This window comes from Pristis pectinata, chromosome 34, assembly GCF_009764475.1.
Source record: "Pristis pectinata isolate sPriPec2 chromosome 34, sPriPec2.1.pri, whole genome shotgun sequence".
In the NCBI taxonomy this organism is placed as follows: Eukaryota; Metazoa; Chordata; class Chondrichthyes; order Rhinopristiformes; family Pristidae; genus Pristis; species Pristis pectinata.
This window is the reverse complement of record NC_067438.1, coordinates 19004534-19025140: the sequence shown is the minus strand read 5'-3', so window position 1 is coordinate 19025140 and position 20607 is coordinate 19004534. Positions and strand designations below refer to the sequence as shown.

General features: G+C 46.1%; 3 non-coding genes across 3 annotated transcripts; 1 reads left to right on the top strand and 2 right to left on the bottom strand.

The window, feature by feature from the left end:
• The first annotated feature begins 6574 nt into the window (after window positions 1-6574).
• trnaf-gaa (transfer RNA phenylalanine (anticodon GAA)) lies at window positions 6575-6647 on the top strand. The gene has a single exon. It is a non-coding gene; the product is annotated as a tRNA-Phe (tRNA).
• A 4044-nt stretch (window positions 6648-10691) lies between these two features.
• Window positions 10692-10773, bottom strand: trnai-gau (transfer RNA isoleucine (anticodon GAU)). The gene has a single exon. It is a non-coding gene; the product is annotated as a tRNA-Ile (tRNA).
• Window positions 10774-16564: 5791 nt separating this feature from the next.
• On the bottom strand, window positions 16565-16652 carry trnar-ucu (transfer RNA arginine (anticodon UCU)). The gene is given in 2 exon segments: window positions 16565-16600; window positions 16616-16652. It is a non-coding gene; the product is annotated as a tRNA-Arg (tRNA).
• Window positions 16653-20607: the final 3955 nt, after the last annotated feature.

Genomic DNA, 20607 nt, shown 5'->3' with positions numbered 1-20607 from the left:
GAATCGGAGAACTGAGGTTGCGCCTGTTTCTCGTGTTACAGCTATGCACCAGATACCAGCATTTGGTGTGGAATTGGAGGGAAATAAAGTTAATTTTATTCTTCACAAGTGGATCAATATGATGCAGCACAAATGTAACTGGCAAAGTTGTTGACACGCTGCTCAGGTGCCTGGAAGTAATGTTTCTGCTTCTATTTTACTTTTCTGATCCCATGGGAAGAGTCTCCCGAATACATATGAAACCTGTCTCTGTAACGCGCTGTCAGTAGAATATCAGCACAGACGACAGAATTCCTCGATCACACCTCCACCAGGATGGATATTCCATTCAGCTCTTATCCATTTTATGTGCTGCCTCCAATCGTACAGGCTGAATTAATCTATTACCCGATTAGAGCAGCCTTTAGGGTTCCTGATAAGTTATTACATTGATGCTCAGCTTCATCACCCTTCCGAAGGGTGGCAGACAGCTGCCTTCAGCAACATCCTCTGCTGCTGACGGTATCATTTGCACAGAGAGAACGATTGAAACATGGCACAACCTCGCCGTGAAACCAGCCTGACATGCTTCACAGATCAATGTGACTTCGCTCTTTGATATCTTTCCACCCCATTCTACTCCCGACGTCGAACAAATGTCGTGATTTCTTGCTTTTCTTCGGACAAACACTTACATTTCATGATCAGAACCTTGCAGTCTGATATTGGGCTGACCTCTCTCAACAAGTTTCTCCTCCCTGCTGAAATACTGCTCCATGAAAATGTATTTTCAAATTTCCCCAATTACCTTCACCCGCTCTTCCCAATGACTCTTCAACTCCGCTCCCCAACAGCGCCATTCTAAACTGCTTCAATGTTTGCGGAGTTGCTGCCACAATGACGAAGTGAATCTGCCGGATTACCACCGTCTCTCTGAAGACGTTTTACTCCTTCCATTTCCGCTGCCTTCTGTTTACTCTTGCAATCTCTGCCGCTTTATATTTGGCATCAAGTCTAAGTCTGGAAATATATTTATTTCTCTCACAAGATTTTGTAACGTTATTTTCACACTGACGTCCTGAGGTAATCGATTCGTTCGTGTCTGTCCAGGACGAATCCTTTTCCAGGGGAGAATACAATGGAATTAGTGCAGGATTGATGTGGGTGGAGGCGTCGTGGACACTGTGGAACAAAGTGTACGTTTCTGTACTGGGTGTCTCTATCTCAGTCATCACAACCTGCGGGACAGAGTGTGTATTAAATAGGATCTCCTGTTTGGGTCACACACTAGCCTCACTGTTACGAAGTAACGGTGTAAATGCGACTTTGCAAAATACTTTGATTCAAAGGATGAGGTGAAGTTTCCGAGGATCTTTCCTCCGACTTTACCGTAAAATGAATCATTAGATCCGGTTGTTCTTTTTGTCAACAACTCGTGCTAAACTTGTGAACACAGAATGTCACCCATCCGTTTCCAGGCACCTTTGTCCGGTCTCAGACATCAGCGAGTTGGGCTCTGATCTGTCCGTTCCATTTTCGCTCTGAAAACTGTCATTATTCCCCATTTCGAATTTCAGTCTCGGCGGGTAGAGTTTTCACTCCTGACCAATAGTTTGACCACAAATTTCCCCATTAGTCTATATCACGATCCTCGCACTGAGGACAGCACACACATAAAATCCAAAACACTTCAGCTCCTCATCTCAAATGCCCTCCACTGCAGTTCACGGATTAAAATCTGTATTCACCCCTCGGTTGAATCCAGTGGCTTCAACTTTCCCACTGTACTTCTGCTGAATTTAATGTTCCTCCATAGTGATTGGCAATGGACGGCTTCCTCAAATCTACTGTGAATTTTCGCGAACTTCCCAATAATTCAGCGGCGCTGTGAGCACATCACCAAGGAAGTCTCCCGGTGCAGCCTTTCATTGTTTCGTTACCCCTTGTTCCGACTTACAATTGGTATATTGCATTAAATTTCTGTGTTTAAATATTTGCTTCAGCGAGCGGTGAGCATCACAAGTAGAATATCAATGTTCAACCTGGATATTGGAGTGAAGACAGTCATTAAATCACACACTGTATAACTGACAGCATACATGTGTTCTTATCAGCGCATCTGACTGTTCCCATATCACAGATGACGTGGTGTCTATTGTGATCCTGTCCCGGGGAAAATGCGGCCTCTCCAGATGTGTCTTTCGCTACCTCGTGGCCATGGCAGCAGCAGCCCTGTTGGTTGTTGTCACTGACGTGATACTGTTCCGTATTAATGACTTATATTTCCCATCAAATTTCCTGTTCATTACCCGAGTGTGTTCCTCGCATTAGGCCCTTCATCATGCGGCCACAGACATCTCCGTGTGGTTGACACTTTTCTTCACATTTGATCGATATATGGTGATTGTTGCCAGAAAATGACCTCTAAATATTGCACCGGCAAATCTGCAGCCAGCGTTATAGGAGTCATATGTCCGCTTTTCTGCTGTAAAAAACATCCCCTGGCACTTCGCAAATCAACCTGATGTTACAGTACAGAACGTACCATGGGGCTATAACACGAAACCAGAATTTTATATTGATCCCGCATGGATGGTTTTCAGATGGATTCATAACATTGTTACCCCCATGCTCCCGATGTTCCTGATATTGATGTTCAATGCTCTGACCATGGGACACGTTTTAGCGGCCAGTAGAGTCCGCAAGAAACTGAGAGGCAGCAAGAAGGATGCGAGTCACAGTGATGCCGAAATGGAAAACCGAAGGTAGTCCATAACCTGGATGCGGAAGCTTCATGTTGCTTTGGTTGACGTATTCTGTTGTTTTTATGTTAATACAAATTAATGAGCGGGTTCAGTGACCCGATGTTGATCGTGGACAGAACCAGCTCCACGCTGCTGTTGCTGAGCTGCTGCACTAACACTTGTATTTATGCAGTGACTCAGTCCAAATTCAGAACGCAGCTGAAGAATTGACTAAATTTTCGCTGAGAATGATCTTAAATGCGTTAAGGAAAAGAAATAATGCAGGGATTCCGGACATTAGATCTCAGCAGTATCTCACTTGCCATTTTCCCTGAGACCAAAGTTCAGATGCGTCTCTTGGTAACTTCTGGGGAATTCTGCGTTTTACCATAATTTACGTTTCTGAACAGGATCGACGATTTCGCCTCAGGTCATTGCGGAGTGACCAAGGTGGTCAGAGAGTTACATTATACTTCAGCGCACCTGGGGAATCAAAGCCTTGTTTTGTAGATAGACAAATATGATTATTCAATGTTGTGTTTTCCGTCCTTTGCGAAACAGGAAAGTAGTGGGAAATGTTTAATGATTTAAAAACGAAGGGAAGTTCAAACTTGTACGGATTGTGTTTAGTAGATAAACTATTGATTATGGTAAAGGTCACACTTTGACTGCGCCTTTCCCTTTACTGTCGGTAAATTCGCCGTCAGCAGCAGCGCTTTAATTGGTCACCAATTCCCTCCCGTCTGCGGGCAGTGGTTTCCAGCCGTGTGTCCAATGGATTTATGGCGGAGAAACATTGTTTCCAACGACAAATTTGTGGCCCTGCCCATCACAACAGTAATTTTATGTTGAGGTGTGTGGGTCGTGTCCAGCAACACTGATGTTGCCTGTTCTCAGAGGATTGAATGCATCTCTGAACGTGGCTCTTTCTGCAGCAAATGCTCTGGAGAGAGTGGTGACCCGCGATGTTTCAGGTGGCCCGTCTCCTGAGTGCTGGTTTCCTCAACCACTTTGTCGAACACGATGAAAGGGGCATCCCGCGTCTTTGTTCTGTCGCCGCGGAAAACTGTAGTTGAACAGAAATGTAGCACAAGAGAATGCAGATGTTGGAATCTGGACCTACAAGAAATCTCCCGGAGGAAATCAGTGATCGAAGCATCTGAGTTGAGAAGACGGGGTTTTGAGATGAATTCACAACGTTTCGGTTGGGAACTGCATCAGGACTGAGGGCAGAGAGGGAAGAGAGGCAGTGTAAAGTGAATAGCAGGAGTGGTGAAACATTGTCAGTGGATGACTGTTGGACCGAAGGTTGTTGAATGGTGGCGGGCAGATGGAGCCAGGTAGGGGAGGGAGAGAGGTGGAGTGGGAGACAAAGGCAGGTGGAGGATAGATGGGGACAAACAGAAAGTGACAGATGAAGCCGGATTGGGGGTGTGAAGGTGGAGACGGCGGTGATGGTGATAAACAGGAATACAAAGGCGACCCGAGCTGGAATATAACAAGTAAGGAAGGCGATAATGGAAATCATTCTGGGAGAGGTGAAGGACGAGCGGAGAGTGCCGGAAATTAAAGAGGAGTGAGTTTTTTTCAGCGTTCGGGATAGCGGCGAGTCACTGCGCAGGAGCGTGACGTCACTCGGAAGCGCGCGGGCGATTTTAAAAGAAGAATTCCATACCCAGCGGACAGCGTTGGTGCGGGCAGCTGAGTGAGACGGAGCAGAGTGGGTTGGGCTTTGGCTCAACGGGCTTCGGCGAGGCCAGGTGAGAGGCGAGATTTATAGAGAGAGGGTAAGTTATTAGCTATTATTTGAACTCAGTGGTATTCAGCAGTATGCATCTGGGGTTGGTCTTATATTTGGAGCGTCAGATGTGGGGACCCTAAGAGACTATCAGACTCCCCGATAACTACATCTGCACAAAGTGCACCGAGATGCGTCTCCTCTAGGAATAGATTGAGAGTCTGGAGTAGCAGCTCGATGACCTTCTGCTGATTAGAGAGAGCGAGCAGGAAATAGACAATAGTTATAAAGAGTTTGTAGACAGTACCTCTGTGGCGGTCCCCCTCAAAAACCGGTATCTCATTTTAGATTCGGTTGGAGAGGATGAACTGATAGAGGAAGACCTCAGCAACCAGGACCTTGGCACCATGCCTGGTACTGTGGTCCAGCGGAGAAAGCGAAATGCAGTGGTTATTGGGGATTCTATAGTAAAGGGTACGGAAAGCAGATTCTGCGATACCGACAATGAATCTCGGATGGTGTGTTGCCTCCCTGGTGCCAGGGTACGGGATATCACGGACCGGCTCCAGAATATTCTGAGGGGAGAGGGTAAGCAGCCAGATGTCTTGGTACATGTAGGTACCAATGACAAAGGTAGAAAAAGAGAAGAGGTCCTGAAGGAGGAATACAAGGCTATAGGGAGAAGGTTGAGAAGTTGGACCTCAATGGTGGTAATCTCAGGATTACTACAAGTGCCACGTGCCAGTGATAGGAAGAATACAAAGCTCTGGCAGATGAATGCGTGGTTCAGCGACTGGTGCAGGGGGAAGGGCTTCAGATTTTTGGATAATTGGGACCTTTTTGTGGGAGGCATGACCTATTCGCTAAGGATGGGTTGCTCCTAAACTCCAAAGAGTCCAATATCCTGGCAGGAATGTTTAATTTAGCTGTTGGGGAGGGTTTAACCTGATCTGGCAGGGGGATGGAAACCAGGATGTTAGGATACGGGATGCTAAGGTAAGGGAGAAAGTTTATAGAAACAAGTCCAAGACAGTGTGCAGTGAGGATGGCAAAAAGGACAGGCAGGTGAGAAGTCAGGATAATTTGCTGAATAATAGAAGTACAACAAATCAGGATGTTAGGATACAGGATGTTAGGATACAGGATGAGGTATATAGAAACATGCCTAAGTTAGTGTGTAGTGAAGATGGTAAGAAGGATAGACTAGTGAAAAGTCAGGATAATCTGCTGAACAATAGAAGTACAACAAAATCAATAGCAGATACCGGACTAAATGCACCATATTTAAATGCACGTAACGATAGGAGTAAAGTAGATAACCTAGTGGCACAACTACAGGTTAATAAATACGACATTGTGGCAATCACCGAGACATAGCTTTATGATGGATGTAATTGGGAACCGAATGTCCAGGGGTACACAGTGTATAGGAAGGATAGGCTGGTAGACAGAGGGGAGGTGTGGCCATGATGGTTAGTAGCGATATAAAATCAACAGAAAGGAAGGACATCGGGCCAGAGGAGGTGGAATCCTTATGGGTGGAGCTCTGAAATAGCAAGGGTAAAAGGACAATAGTAGCAGTTATATATAGGCCCCCAAATAGCAGTCAGGAAGTGGACGATAATTGGCAGTTTGAGCTGGAAAAAGCATGCCCGAGTGACAATGTGAAGATAATTATGGGGGATTTTAACATGAAGGTGGACTGGGAAATCCAGCAAGGCAGTAGAACTCAGGAGAGTGAGTTTGTGGAATGTCTACGGGACGGTGTTTTGTAGCAACTTGTTGATGAGCCCACCAGGGGATCGGCTATTTTGGATTGGGTACAGCGTAATGAACCGGAGATGATTAGGGAACTAAAGGTAAAGGAACCACTGGGAACTAGTGATCACAATATGATTCAGTTCAGTTTCAAGTTTGAGAATATTTCTCGCAGCCGCACAATCTCTTCTCACTGTCCCGCATTTCTTTTTAAAATGGATTGAGATACAATTACCAGGTTCAATGTTGCATCCTAATCTGGTCCAGTGTCATGTTCCCCAGCATTGAGCATTCGTTACAGTATTGCTATGCCCCATTGGTCTTCCCATTAGTGTGGGCAGGACCAACAGTAGGAGCCGAAATAGCTCAGATGGGAGAGCGTTAGCCTGAAGATCTAAAGGTCCCTGGTTCAACTCCGGGTTTCGGCAGCTTTTGTTTTATATTTTCCTTGAATCTTGTGCCCCACGGCACAATCTCCGCTGTAGATTTGTCAGTGGACTGATACCTGGGTTCACAAAGGTACTTTCAGTTTCAATGTCAGGATGTAAGTTTCTATTTTATCTCAAATCATAAGTTCCTTCTGTAATCGGTGCGAAGTTGCTCAGCTGGAGTGTCCTTCTCTGCGATCCGACCTGCTGAAAGTGCCGCACACTCCACCAACATCAGTCCGGCTTCCTAGAAGCAGCTTCTCCCGACACCACATCGCCACAAAATGTTTTGGTCAATTGGAACAATTCCCGGAACAAAATGGGCCTGAATAGCAGACGCTGAGATTTGGTAACCCTGATATGTTCACCCGCTCTGGTTCAGGAGACGGAAAGCTGGAACTTGCTCCTCCTACTTTCACTCCGCCACTGTCAGCTGTACGAAAGGACATTATGGCTGTTTCAACGCGATAACTTGCGGGAGAGTAACTTGCCGCTGAAGCTTTGCATCATATACCAGGAGCTATGTATTTCATGATCATTGCGGCCGGCTTTTGTGATGTTCCCGAATGTTGCTGTTGTGTCGGCAGATGAGGCCACCTGCTGCCAGCGATATCACATGAGCGGCTGCCCACGGTCCTGTCTGTGCCAATCGGCTGCTGCTGGAGCTGGTCAGGATGCGACGTCCCATGCAGGAAAATTTATGCAGAGAAGTAACGCTGCCGGGTTTCTTCGGCCAACTGGATTGACAAAACCTCGGGTGTGTCATAGAACCTCCAAACGGTTGAAAGAAACAGCGGTCCGATTGTTTACAAATGTCCCAGTGGATTCCTGTCAAACAGTGCTGGTTACCAGAAAGACATTTTCTGACTTACCCCTTCTTCCTGTAACAGAGCAACCACGGAGAGTGGAAATCTGAACATTTTTGTAAACCGATTCTCAAGAAATTCCACATCCCCCTTTATTTTCCCTCATTCATGTGGCCCTTCGCCCCTTCTCTTTCCCCTCCTTCGCCCTAATGACCAGCCCATCTGTTTCCATCTCCTTCCCTTTATTCCATGGTCTCCTGCGCTCCCCTCACGATTCCTCCTTCAGCTCTTTACATCTTCAACCTGTCACCTCTCAGATTCTTGTATCTCACCACTCCCCCACCCACCTACCTTCCCCCCTCACTTGGACTCACCTCTCACCTGCTAGCTTGTGCTTCTCCCCCGCGCCGACCTTTTTGTTCTGGCTCCTGCCTTCTTTATTTCCAGTCCTGTTGAAGGGTCTCGACCGGTGACATTGATGTTAATTTGATCTGCTAAATTCCTCCTGCAGTTTGTCTGTGTCTCTCCAGATTCCAGCATCTGCAGACTCTCTTGTGTTTCGACAGTTATCAAGGTGTTTGTGGAAATACATTTCAAGCAAGGCACATACAATAAAAGGTTGGTAGCGGTGACGGAGCGAGATAACGTTGTGTTGTCTATGAGGATGCGCGACGGGAGTACACGCGGCACAGGTATTTGTGGCAATACGGACGCATTTCCCATGTGTGTGCTTGGAACAGATGGGATCGATGTATTGGAGAGAGTGAGCGACAGAATGGGAACAAAACCTTAATATCGGTAAAACGACCGTGACAGCGCTCGAACCTGCGATCTTCCAATGACATCACATCAAACACCGAAGTCAGACGCCTTCTCCATTCAGCCACACGGTCCTTTCACGCTCAAGAATTCTGAAGAAAGAACTGAGACTGATGTTGGGGCCAGCGTTCTGTGAGAAAGTGAGAAGAAGGTGGGACGGATTTTCAAACACTCGGACAATTATCCGGAGTGAAGTGTTTTGAGACATCGAATGATTCCGCTGCGGAACTGAGAGAACTCGCAGAAAAGGCGGAGTTTTCATTTCCGCTGGAAATTCAGGGAGTTCGCTTTCCCCGTCTTACCCCTTTCCGTTGACAGATACAATGGTTACACGCTGGCTCGGTGCGATGTTTGGGGCGAGCTGCTTCAGTGTCTCAACTAATTGTGAATGAAGCAGCCTACCTGAAGCAGACAAGATGTTCACTTCTCTCTGGGTCTATGGAATGAAATTTTCTTCCAACATTTTATGTGCTGCTCCGGACATTTCCCTTTATAGATGCTGCCTCATCAGTTGAGTTACTCCAGCATTTTGCGTGTTGAAGGAGATTAAGATATCGGAGAAAGATCTCGTTTGTCTACATGTGACATGAAACATTTCGTAAATTATTATGGGAAAGGCTCGATAAATTACCTCCATCGATTTACACTCACTTCACTGTCTAAGTATTCTCTCTCAATCATTTCAAAATAAGAATACCAACGAACAGAAAGACACCTGGTATCATCGGCAAAACATACGCCGTCCTTCTTGAGTTCCTCGGTCGGGATGATACACTGCTGTACAGATGTCCATGTTATTCATTTCGGCAGCGTTCTCAGTCTGTTAATATTCACAGATATATTCATCTCCTTCTTGGTTCAAACAACAAACTGAGGGAAAAGGAAAGCTCAGATGTACTCCTCACGCAGTTTCTGATTCATTGTCGATAGTCGAAAGCGGTAAATCAACAGCTCAAGACTTAATGAAACATTTTGTTGTGAAAGAGAAAAAAAAGCATTAAATTGAGGTAAAATCAGAGCATCACATGGTAGGTTGTTAACAGCGCAGGAAGTGTCCACACAGGTTTGAGTCCAGTTGAATGAAATGGTCCAGTGCCGCATGGATAATGAACATGTTGAAGGGCAGGGCGATTGGCTAAGGGGTGGTTTCGAGACTAGAGAATGGGCGATCGCGAGACATCAGGTTGACAGAGCTGGGGGCAGTGAATTTTTGGATAGATCTCTGTGGGTTTCAGTGCAAGATTTGCAAGTTTGCCGAACATACAATGCGTTCATGCAGAGTAAGAATTGCGGAGCAATAATGGTAATACCTGCACGAAGACATCGAGAGTCTGCCTGAATCAGACTGTGGGGATGTATCCACTGTAACCCACCTGCTGTCTGATTCTCCTTCTTTCCAGTCCGTGTGTGTTCGAGAATTGTAATGTCCCTCCACTAATTCTACAAATATAATATCCCTCTGCATCTTCACTGCACCGAAAAAATGCCATTGATTAGCTCCCCTGCATCTCCAGGCTGAACGCACAGATTGATGCTTCCGTCCAAATGAGCCCCATCGTTGCTCAGTTACCCTCTTGCCTCCACGGCCTTATTAAAATCCTCACGAGCTTTTCCTTTCCTCACCTGGACAAACAGGACTACCTTTTGCAATGTTTTGCTCACTCTTCGTCCGTTTAATTAGCTGTGACAGGTTACCATCCACCACTCCATGTCTCTCCATGAAGGTGCAACCATATCACCAGAAATGTAACCTGAGAAAACAGAACAGTCGAAAAGGGAAAACAAATCTGAATGCTGGTTTTCGGAAGTTCAGGAACAGCTGCAGGAAAATCTGCAGTTTTATCTGTCTCGCACACAGCAGTCATGAAGTAACGCGGAACATTCCGTCCCTCAGCGTTTTCCACGTTAATGTGGAACCTGTCTGGCAGATTTTGCTGATTGGTGTTCTTCAGTCCGAACACTAACCCGCTATTCCGCAGTCCACTGTATATCATGACCTGGACCATTCCCAGATCGACCTGTCTTCCGTCCAAAATCGGTTGCCTTCTCATTGATATGCCCCGCTCTGTACTCCATGGTTCCTCACGTCTTCTCTGCAGGAAGGTTTCAATTGCAAACACTTGCCAAAATATGTGCTTTGATCCCTCTTCAGCAATATCCCCAGTCCACATCCGTTCGGTGTTCAACTCGGAAAACAGACAGAGAAAGTCAGGGGAAAGGGCGAGACCGGTAGTCACCCCATTGTTTCTCGACTTTTCATTCCATTCTCATACCACCAAATTTCGTGGAAATTCTTATTGCGAACTTTTCCTTTCATGACTCACAAACCAAAACGGTTTGTGTGACGGTGAGAAAATTTGGAGACTGGGAAGTGTTTAAGTGAATGCGCTGAAAGCTCGTTACCCAAACCAACAGCTCACGACGAGAATGGGATTCGAACCCATGCGTGCAAAGCACAATTGATTATCAGTCCATCGCCTTAGCCTCTCGACCACCTCGTCTGTCCGGAATAATCAGCCATTGTTTTGCAACTCATACAATCGTCTGCTGTGTCCCACACATTAACATTCACGTTCTATATTCTATTACAAGTTACATTTCTTTGTAATCTTTACCAGAATTTTAATCCGTTCCGAATCCCAAAACCTTAACAATTGTTCCAGCAACTTTGTATGTATTTCAATTGATTTAATGTAATCTATAATATCCCCAATCAGACCTGGCTTAATTACTTTTCCAATGTGCTTTTGTACTTCGCCATTCATGTATTATGTATTGGAATAAATACCGCTACCTGTCCATTGTAATGAGATTTAATGTAGTTTCCCAGCCTTCCCCAGACAAACTGCCGCTGCTCGGGCATATCTTCCTTTGCCAAGTTTGCTGTAAGAGTCATTTACAACTTTTTTGCTCCTGGAGAATGAAGCCTTTATCCATAGGAGAATCCGGTGCCATGTTGGAGCTGAATGTTGAAGACCTTGAGATCTCCGATCTAAGAACCATGCATGCAGATTATATCGACTCCCTTTCTGCGTTATGCTGAAGTGCATCAGGTCACGCTTCCCATTCTCGGCAGAAAAAAATAGAACGACATTCCCAAATTCAGGATTATGTCGGATACGGTAAGGCTGCAGGATACGTCCAGTGATATGGCGGGGCGGATGCGGTGGTGGGAAGGGGGGAGGGGTGGTGAGAAAATTAAGCTTTAAATCTTCCTATAGTGCTGCCAATTTTGTGTATTTGGAAAGTCCACACTGTTGCAGGATATAATGAGATTCACCAGTTTTTGTTTGGGAAACGGATTGCGGAATTGGACTTCAGGGGAGGTAATAAAGTGCACGAATGCAGAAGTTTAGGATATGGGCCAAACACAGGCAAATTGGACCTGCTGAGAACGGCACCTTAGTCCACACTGTCGATAGAGCCGAGGGGCCTATTTCCATGCTGTATGACTCTCTGAGATCTCTCGGATTGTCGACGGAACAACAGCTGCGTTTAATTGAATAAATATCTGTTTGTGTCCCTTTCACCCCTCTTGATTTTCAGAAAACAGGGATTTCACAATGTTCCCAGAGAAACAAAGGACAGCAGATGCTGGAATCTGGATGAAAACTCTATGATGCTGGAGGAACTCAACAAGCCAGGCAGCATCCGTGGATAAATGCAGGCAGTCCATGTTTGTCAGAATGCTCCTTCAGAATGTTTCCGCCTGGTTTCAAACCAGCGGCCTTTCCCGTGGTAAACCACTGCACTACAGAAACACTGTAGGACGATTCCTGTAGACCACAGCAGCAGATCTAGACAACCCAATGCACAACGCATACTGCCAGATGGTCGTGTGCTACTGCAACACGAGCTTGACGGCTGAATATCCGAAACGAAAACCTCCTCTGCCACAATAAAGTATTGAATCCATCGGACCAGTCCCGCTGATCCCAACACCCTGACATAATCCTGCCGCTAAAGAACATGCCTCCCTCTGAATCAAGGCAAGCGGTGTGAACTGTACTACACATTTCACAGTCCCACTGTGGTTTCCAGCCTTCCTTCCTGTGTGTGAGAGACGGAAGGAGAGAGATGTAAATCTGAATGAAGAAAGGGAAACAGTATCAGAAAGAAACTGATAACAATGACGTCTGCATAGGGGTCTGTGGGAGAGAAACGGAGAGAGAGACGATAAGTGGAAGAGTTAGAAGGAGCCGGGGCGGGAAACAGACAGCGAGATCATGATGGAGGTGATTGTGTTTCATTCCGGGTTCACAGGACTGATGTCTTTGGGCAGCTGTGGTCGAGGTGAATGGCAACGGCAGGAAAACTCACTTTACTCACGACCTGGAGCAGGAGTCATAATGTTTTTCCTGCCCAGGGTCGAACTGGGGACCTTTCGCGGTGAACTTGATTACCGCCGCACGACAGAAAACGCTGTTAACTTTCGCATTTACACGAAGAGCTTTCACTGAACGTTGGCGTGGGAAGAAGCAGATTTGGGAATATTTCCTCCGTGTTCACAATGTCCATCAGCTGGTGAATAAATGGGCTCGTCCGGGATTTGAACCCGGGAACCTCTCGCATATTATGCACTTCAACACCCGAAGCGAGAATAATACCACGAGACCAACGAGCCCACATCCGGCTATAACATCACAATTGCACAATGAAATAGTTCAAATTTAGTTGTTGAAAGCCCGCTGTCATTTCAGTTGTTGGATGTGGCAATCCGACGGAGATGAACAAGGAAAGAATGAACAAGAGGAGGAAGAATATTCTAAACTGACCATCACAAGAAATGTTCACGAATTAGAATCCATTTGTTCACAGGAATAAGAGAAGTAACTTCAGAGAAGATGGAAGCAGAGAAGATGGAACTCAGAGGAAGAGAATAAGAGATCAAACTTTGAAACAGAATTATTATTCTGATATAACCCTGTTACAAATCCCAAGAACACCGAGTAATGCAAGTTGAATCTTTGTTAAGGATCTTCTTATTTCCGTTTTACGATTCTCACACAGAGAAGAAGCAACAATCTGAATGGAGTTCATTGCTGCTGCGCTCTGTGTTATTTGAAGATGACCAGACAATTTCAGAGAAACTAATTCTGAGAAAACAATTCGCGCACTGGAAAGTTTTCTCTTTATAAAGAAAGACCGGTACTGTTATCCCGGAATAACTCGCACACAACTTGATAACATTGTACATCAGAAAGAAAGTGAGGGAGAATTGAAATACTGGTCCACTTTAAATTGCGGATAGGACGTGAGTGGCGGGGACAGCTTGTGCTTTTCACATTCACCAAGCAGAGAACGTCGTTGGTCCCAGGGAACATTACACGATTTCATTTCATTGAAAACTCAGGACCAGGCACCCAAGACCAGTGTTATCAAAATGCTATTAGTGAACGGAGTTATTCAAATCTCCCATCCTGGGAACGGTTCAGAGCTGGACAGGAACATATCCAGACCTAATTGAGAACCAAAGGTACAGGGTCTTTGCCTGCGTCATTCGCGGAGAAATATGTTCATAAAGGTGAACATATTCGAATAACCAGCTACCTCCCTCGCTGGAAGCGTTTTCATGCCGGTTGCTTCATATTACCCAGTGTCTCGTTAAACCTGTCTCGTAAAACAGGAAAATGAACAATTGGTTTCTAACCCCTTCCCACTTAAGGCGTTTGAAAACTTGGTCCCTTGATTCGTTTGTTCATCTTATTTGACATCTGAGGACGTATTCTTAATGGGTGGAGAGATCACACTGAAAGACCGAAGTGTGGTGGTGAGGTTGCGGGAGAGGAATTGGGGAATGTGTGATTGGATGCGAGGAATTGTTCAGTGAATCAGGTGGAATTGGCAGTGGGGAGAATCTCTTCCTGGATCCGTGACACAATGGTCGGAAGTGGGCGGAGCTGAGAATTTGAAGAAATGAGCAGAATCTGAAGCAATTCTCTCGCCAGTAGACGAACAAGTGCAGTTAATGCAAGTTGAAACTCATAGCTACAGCAATATGACCTGGGTTCAACTATCAGCAGAGCCTTTCACTTATGGGGTGAATTGCCGTGCGATGAAAGCGGGTTCCATGCAAGCACCGCCATTCACGCACCTGCAAACATAAACCAAAATGCCACAAAAAGAAACATAAGAACTAAAGCATTCATCATAAACGCTACAGGTCTGGCGGTGTGTGCGGAGAGAGAAAGAGGGAGAGAGGTTTCAACAGATGACATTTGCGATTGTTTTTTTTCCCGTCTCCTTGCGTTTTCCCCTGTATTTTTGTTCTGGGTTATAATCGTTTGCAAAAAGCGGGAGTCTTCTGCTTTGTGACCTTGCCATGGTTCTGCTGGAAAACTATTTCACGCCAAGTTGCACAGATCTTTGCGACTCGAACGCCGACTATTTCGCTGTGTCTTTCAAGACACGGGATACGCTGCCTTACGGATATGAGTTAGAATGTATAAAGGTATCAAGTACTTCTGCATCCATATGTTTCGTATAAATATGGGTCACGGTCCTGACACGTGCACAACCTCCTCATTAACTCAGGACTATTCGGTAGCCCTGCAGTGACACCGTTGACCCAGGGACCAATGCAGGATCATCGCCACGGTGAACTGTGATGTTTAGATTTTGTTCTGCGGAACATTTATCGATGTATTTTAATCGTGCAACATAAAACCCCAGTGGAAAAGAAGGAATAGGTATACGCCCAACAGCACTCGTGGGTTTCGAACCCACGCCTCCATGGAGAATGGAGCAATAATCCTGCCCCTTCGACCGCTCGGCCAAACCACAACACAGAAAAAACTTTTCTTTCCACTCATTACACAATTGCGCGTATCGTTTGAGTATGTTATTCTTGGAAGTTTTGAAACTCTTTCTCCCAGATCCTGTGTTTAAGGCTTGATGCGTTTTCCCTATTTCCGACACATTCGATATTTCTTCAAAGTAGACCGGAGAGAGCAGTGGCACACGATTTTCACGTCAGACGGCAGGGTGGCAGACCATGGGGATTTCGAGACGCCAGTGCGGTGACGCTAATTTCCATCAATATTCTTAGTTTCGACATGGGTCTGCAGGGATAAAATTACATATGTTCAGCGGATGCAAAGAGTGAACTCACCACTCCATTTACATGTTTTGTTAAGTTCGGCGACGTTTGGACATATCACCAAGGGGTCCATAAAGTGACCTCTCAACGTTCTTCGTCCAGATGAAGTAATACCAGCTTCGGCAGCATAACATTGGAAATGAAATCACTGACATTGGCCATGATTCTGGAAGATCTCTGCTGAACCGTCTCTGGGATATTCACAATAGGTCCCAAACTGCGCCAACAGATATGTGAACAAACGTCCAATATTGGCCGAAACACATTTCATGAGGATTTCATGATTCAGTACCCTTTGCCCACCGTTGCCTTCTCAGTAATCGGCAAAATACAGAACGTAACAGAAACTGCACCTTCAGCACTCTTCTACCGAATGCCTTCTGAGTCGGGGTTGTTTCATGGAAATAAGTAATGAAGATTATTTATGAAGGGTTTATACGGGGTTTAGGTGCCTGGTAATCTGGACATTTTGTATTCTGAGGCGAGAGATTTCGATGATGATAATTGCTATTGTTTGCTGAACTGCAGACGACTCATCAGCATGAATAAGGGCACCCAGATCAGTCATTTAATAATATAGCGCGTGATTCCATCATCTGATGAACTTCGCATTCCCGTCCTTCGTTTCTTCCACCGATCACATACGAGCTTCTCACATGATTCCCACTTCCTTCCACTCACCTGGATTCACCTGTTACCCGCCATCTCGTGTTCCTACGCCACACCTTCTCTTTGATTCTGGCTTCTGCCCTCTTCCTTTCCAGTCCTTGACGAAGGATCTCGGCCAGAAACGTCGACTGTTCATTTCCCTCCATAGATGCTGCCGGATCTGCTGAGTTACCTCAGCATTTTGTGTGTATTGCTTCAGATTTCCAACATCTGCATTGTCTCCTGTGTCCCTTTAACCTATTCCCCTCTTTTTTCAGTGTGTATCTCCTCCCGTCTTCACTATATCACTGACTGAATCGCTTACTCACTGAATCCAGGCCTCAGTGCCCTCCGCAATTGCCCCGACAGTTCCGCGGAAGATGACGCTCTGTGAGAAATACAGTCACCTTGTCTCCGTTTTGGTGAATGACTCGATGATTTCAAACAATGGCCTGGATTTCGAGATTCTCCACACCTTCCGGTGACGTCATCACCCAGATGAATTCTGGCATTGTTTATCATTGTAACGAGTGCGGGAAAAACACCAACTCTGGTGGGACTCGAACCCACGACCTCTGAATTGCTTCATCACGTGTCAGAAGTCCAGCACGCTATCCATTGCGCCACAGAGCCACTGTCACTCGCTTTGGTGCATACAGATAAAGTTGTGAAAAGCAAATCGAAAATTGTCAAAGGTGAACTCTCATGAAGTCACGGAACACCAGTACTCAGAAACAGGTCATTTGGCCCATTTAGTCCAAGCTGGCCTGGTTTTATGCTCAGTCCCATCTAAATGCACACAGGCACAGGCCACCACACAACCCTCATCCATGTAGCTATCCAATCTTCTCCTAGATGTTACAATTGAACACACATCTACCACTTCATTCCACATTCGCACCACCCGCTGAGTGAAGTGGTCCCGCTCATATTCCCCTTAAATATTTCACTTGTCACCATGAACCTATGACCTCTATTTCCAGTCTCACTCAACCAGTCTGCATGCTTTCACCCTGTCTATACCCTACATAATTTGGTGCACTTCCATGAGATACCCCTCCCCCCACCATTCTCCTGCGCTCCAGGAAATAAAGTCCTGACCTGTTCAATCGTTACTTGTAATTCGGTCCTCACTCCCGGCAACACCCGTCTAAATTTTCTCTGCACTCTCGAAAGCTTATTGATATGTTTCCTGTGGGTAGGTGACCAGAACTTCACACAGTGCTCCAAATTCGACCTCACCAACATCTTGAACAACCTCAACATAACATCCCAGCTTTTGTACTCAGTGCCCTGATTTACGAAGCCCAAAGTGCCAAAAGCTCTTTTTACGGACCTATCTACCTGTGATGCACCTTTCAAGGAATTTTCGACCTATATTCCCAGGTCCATTTGTTCAACCGCACGCCTCAGAGCCTTACTATTCACTGTGTAAGTCTGACACAGGTTTGCCTTCCCAAAGTGCGTCACCTCAAACTTGCCTACATTAAATTCAATCTGCCATTTTACAGCGCATTTTCCCAGCTGGTCGAGATCACTTTGCAAGCCTTGGTAGCATCCAAGCTCTCCAGGGCGCCCCCAATCTTGGTGTCCTCCGCAGAAACTGATCCAGTTTACAACTTTATTATCTAAATTATTAATATGGATGATAAACAAAATCGGACCCAGCACTTATCCCTGTGGCACGTCACTAGTCACGGGCCTCAAATCAGAGAGCCAACCATCTGCTACCACGTTCTGGCTTTTCCCGCAAAGCCAACGTTTAATCCTATTGGCTACTTCATCCTGAATGCCAAGCGACTTCACCTTCTGGACCAGCATGCCATGCGGGATGTTGTCAAAGGTCTTGCTGAAGTCCAAGCAGACAACATCCGCCGCCTTTCCCTTATCAACTTTCCTGGTAACCTCCTCAGAAAACTGCATAAAATTGGTCAAACGTCACCTGTCGCGCACAAAGCCATTTTGGCTCTCCTTATTAAGGCGCTGTCTATCCAATTTCTTATGTATCCCTACCCTACGAATACCTTACAAAAATTTATCCACGACGGACGTCAGGCTCACCGGCCTATAATTTCTGGCTTATTCTTAGAGCCTTTCTTGAACAACAGATCAACGTTCGCTGTCCTCCAGTCCTCCGGCACCTCACCCGTGGCTAAGGACGTTTAAAATGTCTCTGACGGGGCCACGACAATTTCTGCACGACCCTGCCACAAGGTTCGAGGGGACACAGTAGGGATTTATATAAGTGTTTTAAAAGTTTTTAGTGGTCGAGCGAGGGCTGGACTGCGAAGGCGCAGCGCTGGCAGTTTCACAACGGGGGGAAAAATGAAAAACAAAACGGAGGCTTCGTGGGCTTCGCTTCGGAGGACTTCGGTGCAGATAGGTTTTTCTTTTTTACTAAGTTTTAAGTATAAAGCTTAGTTTGTAATAGGATTATAATTTGCTAGGGTTGGTATTTTTATGGTGTGTTTTAAAAAACATTTAGTGGTCGAGTGGGGGCTGGACAGCGCAGGCGCGGAGCGGGTAGTTTAGAAAGCAAACTGCCGAAACAGCGGGCAGCGTCGGAGCGGGCAGCGAAGTGTTCTGGGCTTTGGCTTAAAGGGCCTGCGACGTAAAGGGGTAAGGCAGGTGAGTAGCTGGTAAGTAGGCAAAGGTAATGTTACCTGTTACCTGCGATAAATATTTAAGTAGTAAAACTAGGAAACAAGGCATTAGTTCAGATGAAGGAGATGGCGGTGTGCTGCAGCTGCTTGATGTGGGAACTCGTGGACCTTGTTGCGGTCCACAATGGACACAACTGCAGTAAATGCTTGAGGCTGGAGGAACTTGGGCTCAAAATCGATGAGCTGGAGTCGCAGCTTCAAACACTGCGCAGCATCAGGGAGGGGTGAGTTTTTTAAATACCGTTTATCAGGAGACTGTCACCCCCTTAGAGCAAGTAATTCTGGAGTCCAGGAAGTAGATAGAATGGTGACTATCAGGGGAGGGAAAAGCAAAATGAAAACGAACAGTCAGATAGAGCAGAGGACCCGGAGGCTGTTCCCCTCAATGACAGCTTTTCCGCTTTGGATATTGTTGAGGGAGATGACCTGGCGGGACCTAGCAGCAGTAGCCAGCTCTGTGGCACTGGGACCAGCCCTGCTCAGAAGGGAAGGGAGAAGAAGAAGGCGGTACTGATAGGCGACTCGATCGTCAGGGAAACACATTGGAGGTTCTGCGCATAAATCCCGGAGGGTATGTTGCCTCCCAGGTGCTAGGGTCCGGGATGCCAACGATCGGGTCCACAGGATTCTAGAGCGGGAGGGAGAACAGCCAGAAGTCGTGGTTCATGTTGTTACCAACGACATAGGTTGGAAGAGGGATGAGGTTTTGAAAAGGGAGCTTAGCGAGCTAGGCAGAAGGCTGAAGAACAGGACCTCGAGGTAGCGATCTCGTTATTGCTGCCAGTGCCACGCGATAGTGAAGGCAGGAATAGGAGGAGATGACAGATAAATGCGTGGCTGAGAAGTTGGTGCAGGAGGGAGGGTTTTAGGTTTTTGGATCATTGAGATCTCTTCTGGGGAAGGTGGGACCTGTACAGAAAGGACGGGTTACACCCGAACTTGAAGGGGGCCAATAACGTTGTGGCCAGGTTTGCTAGGGTGGTTTAGGAGGGTTTAAACTAGATTTCGAGGGGGCAGGGAACCAAAGGAGTAGGTCAGAGGAAGAAGGGGATGAGGAAAAGTCAGATCTGACAGGTAGAGAGGCTCTGAGGATGGAGAGGCAGAGTACAGGCTATAAAAGTAGTAAGGTTGATGGACTGAAGTGTATGTACGAATGCGAGAAGCATCAGGAATAAGGGATATGAACTGAGAACTTGGATAAGTACATGGGACTATGATATTGTGGCTATTATAGAGACATGGCTGACATCAGGGCAGGAATGGATATTGAATATTCCTGGTTTTCAGTGTTTTAAAAGGGATAGGGAGGGGGGAGAAGAGGAGGAAGGGTGGCGATACTGGTCCGGGACACAGTTACAGCTGCAGAAAGGGTAGATAATGTAGAAGGATCCTCTCCAGAGTCAATATGGGTGGAAATTAGGAATAAGAAAGGGGCAGTTACCCTTCTGGGAGTATTCTATAGGCCCTCCTGTAGTAGTAGGGATACTGAGGAGCAGATTGGGAGGCAGGTTTTAGAGAGATGCGAAAATAACAGTGTTATTATGATGGGAAACTTCAACTATCCAAATATTGATTGGCACCTACTTAGTGCCAAGGGTTTAGATGGGGCACAGTTTGTTAAGTGTGTCCAGCATGGATTTCTGACGAAGTATGTTGATAGGCCGACTAGAGGGAATGCCATATTTGATCTAGTTTTAGGTAATGAACTGGGTCAGGTGACAGATCTATCTGTGGGTGAGCATTTGGGGGACAGTGACCATTGCTCCATAACCTTCATAATTGTCATGGACAGGGATAGGAGCAAAGAGGACGGGAAGATATTTAATTGGGGGAAGGCGAATTATGAATCTATAAAGCGAGAACTTGGGAGGGTAAATTGGGGTGACATTTTTGAAGGAAAATGTAATATGGAGATGTGGTCAATG